The following is a 3,644-nucleotide window of genomic DNA, read 5'->3' as shown; positions in this document are numbered from 1 at the left end:
AAAAAAAAAAAAAAAGCTTACCTTATATGGTGATTATGAGGTTTCGATGAACATACATCTTAAGGACCCAGAGTAGAGTCTAGCATACATGTCATAATGCCAGTTCTCTTCCCCTTCTGCTTCCCTGTCACTTACTACCTGTGTGACTGGACAAGTTGTACTTCCCTGAGCTTCGGTGATGAAATACCTCATCAAGCTGTAAGAATCACCCAAGCAATAATGTGTGATCAACTCCAGTACTCTATGGAATTCTCATTGTTCCCACTTCCCTGTGAACCCCTTTGTTGTTTGTAACTCTTCCCCAGACCACCTTAGAGACCCACAGACACTTAAAAGAGATCCTCTTCCTGGATCTCTTCCTTTCTTTCTTTTTTGGTGGAACTGGGGATTAAACTCAGGCTCTTGTGCTTGCCAGGGAAGCATTATTCCACTGAGCTATCTCCCCAGCCCCAGGGTAAATGTTTCAAGCACCAGAAGGAAACTGTGGGCTTACTGTCTAAGTATGTGCCTGAGCATCTGGAGGCCAAGTCCAAAGCTAAGTTTGGGCAGAATCCAGGGGTCCTAGAAGTGGAGGACGGGGAAATTTCAGCCAGCCATTGAGCCTGTGGCTGGCCCTTGGCTTGGAGTGGGGGCTGCTGTGATCAGGGTGTGGACCAGAGGAGTGTCTGGGCGTGGGTGGGGCAATGGGGACCATGATAAGCAGCCATTAAGCTATCAGGGTGGAGGTCTAGTACCTTCTGCTTATCCTGAGAAGGCAGGGACACAGCAGGACCCAAGGACACTTTCCTGCCTAGGTCTGTCCTGCTATTCATCCTCTGCCTCCTTCGCCCCTTACAGGGAGTTGGCATGGTCTTGCCTCCCCCGCCCCCCGTTTTACAAGTCACAAGAGCCTCTGGCCTGTTTGGGGGACACCCTCTGGATCCTTGGCATGGCTTCCCATTCCAGCAGCTTTTGCTTCAGACCAGGAGCTCCGTGACTTTCTTGAGCTCAGCCTGTGCTTTTCTGTTGCTGAAGCGTAACTCTGAATCCTGCCACTACTGCTTTAGGACTTTTTCTCTTATTTAGATCACCTTGAGTAGAAATCCTAAAGCCATACTGTGGGCTAGGATGTAGCTCAGGGCTACAGTGCACGCTTAGCATATCCAAGCTCCTAGTTTAGGTCCCAGCACCAAAATCAAAACAAAAATATACTGAATGAGGAAGTTAAGAGTGGTTGCAGCCAGGAATGGTAGCACACATCTTGTCTACCAGCCCTCTGGAAGAATGAGGCAGGAGGATAGTTAAGTTGGAACCCAGTTTGGGCAACTTATGGACCTAATGAGACCCTGCCTCAAAATAAAAAAATTTAGCTGGACATGGTGACACATAACTATAATTCCAGCAATGGGGGAGGCTGAGGCAGAGGGATTGCTATAAATTTAAGGTCAGATGGGGATAAATAACAACTTCAAAGCCATGCTGACCTACATAGTGCGACCTTATTTCAACAGAACATGATAATAACAAAAGATGCAGAGCTTGGTTTGGTAACACTACCTGTAATCACAGCATTCAAGGAGGCTGATGCAGAAAAAATGTAAGGTCAGGCCTAGTGTCTTAGTTACTCTTCTCTCGTTGCTGGGACAAATACCCAACACTCAAAATGAAGGAAGGAAAGGTTTATTTAGCTCACAGTTACTGGAGGTTTCAGTGTATACACAGCTGGCTCCAAGGCAGAGCGGCACACAGCAGAGGGCAACCTTTCATGGCAGCGGCAAAGAGCAAGAGTGCAAAAGGAGAAGGAGCAGCAGCTCAGGCTGCGAGCTTCTCTTCCCACCTTACATTGTAATGCAAATTACCTGCCCCAGGACAGATGCAGCATCCACACCCACAGTAATCCATCACTGCAGAAGCTGCCCCAAGACTGCATGAGGCTTGGGGGGGGGGGGGACAGCTATACAGAAACCATAACATCTAGCCAGAGCAACTTAGTGATTGATTGATTGATTTTTAATTTTTTTTTGTGGAACCGGGGATTGAACTCAGGCCCTTGCGCTTGCCAGGCAAGTGCTTATTCTACTGAGCTATCTTCCAGGCGCAACTTAGTGATTTAGTGAAAACCTAAAATAAAAAATAAGGCCGGGGTCACCAGAGAGATAACTCAGAGGCATAAGTATCTATCTGGCAAGCACAAGGACCTGAGTTTGATCCCTGGCCCCATGTGGCCATGTGCCCTTTGGGAGTAATGACACATGCCTATAATCCCAGCATTCAGGAAGTTGAGCCAGGAGTATCTCTGCAAGTTCGAGACCAGCCTAGCAGCTACAAAAGTGAACAGAGGCCAGCTCGAAATACAAAAATAAAAAAGAAAGAAAGAAAGAGGTTTATGGATGCCGGTGTGTGCATGTGCTATTAAAATAATGGCAGGAGGAGCTGGGGAGATGGCTCAGTGGAATAAGTGCTTCCCTGGCAAGTGCAAGGGCCTGAGTTCAATCCCTGGTTCTGCCAAAATAAATAAATAAAATAAAATAAAATAATGGCAGGTTTCCTAGGTCAACATCTCTCTCTCTTTTTCTCTCTCTAGATAAATTTTTTTTTTTGTTTTGTTTTGTTTTTGTATTTTAGGATAGGGTCTATAGGGTCTAGCAGGGTCTTACTATGTAGATTGGGCTCCTAGTGATCCTCCTGTGCTCAGTCTCAATCACCGGCTCAGTGTGCCCCAGGGGCACAGCCAGCATAGCATGTTGGGGATTGAACCCCAGCCACTATGACTGCCTAAGCAGACGCTTTAATCTACTGAGCTATTTGGCATACCCTTATCATCTCCCTATATTTACCCCACACACAAACATACACTCTGTCATCCGGTGTCCGAGGGCATGGCTACGGAAGTCACTTCTGTGGGGTTACGAGTGAATGACCCATGGATTCCTGGGGTTGGGGTTATAATCAGTTTAATGTAATTGCAGGAGAGAGCATGGCCTGCTCACTTTCTGTGAGAAGCAAGAGCTGTGGAACCTGTGGCGCCAGTAATGGGCACGTTGACTTGGCCCATGTCTCTTCTGGACAAAGATATCTCTTGCCCCAGGCCTTCTACTTCTGGGCTTTGATGGTGGTTCTGAAAAGGTGCACACTGCTGCCTCTTTCTCTGGTCCTTACCCGTACCTAATGTTTATGATTCCCCCTTTCACTCCCACCCTTCAGACAAATCAGCTTTCCTCTTGGTTTGATGGCCAGTCAGACACGGGACCCAAGCAATTAGTAAATGAAGGGTGGTACCTCTTCTTAAGATACTCCAACCTGTGCTGGGGAGATAGCTCAGTAGAATAATCACTTGCCTGACAAGCACAAGGGCCTGAGTTCAATACCTGGTTCAAAAAAAAAAAAAAAAAGGATACTCCAACCCTTCCAGAAACTAACTTACTTTCTTTCTTTCTTTCTTTCTTTCTTTCTTTCTTTCTTTCTTTTTTTCTTTCTTTCTTTTTTTATGGTAGATCTGGCCTCAAAAAGCAGCCATTTAATAAGAAATTATCTTTTCTAGAACTAAACATTAACATATTAATACAAAAGTTAAGCATGTCTCGCAGGCGTGGTGGCGCACTCCTATAAACCTAACACTTGATAAGCAGAGGCAAGGGTCTAGTTGCAAGTTCGAGACCAGCATG

The sequence above is a fragment of the Octodon degus genome, unplaced genomic scaffold, assembly GCF_000260255.1.
Source record: "Octodon degus isolate 3935 unplaced genomic scaffold, OctDeg1.0 scaffold00072, whole genome shotgun sequence".
NCBI classification, from domain to species: Eukaryota; Metazoa; Chordata; class Mammalia; order Rodentia; family Octodontidae; genus Octodon; species Octodon degus.
The sequence above is the reverse complement of the archived record's forward strand: the minus strand, read 5'-3'. Positions refer to the sequence as shown.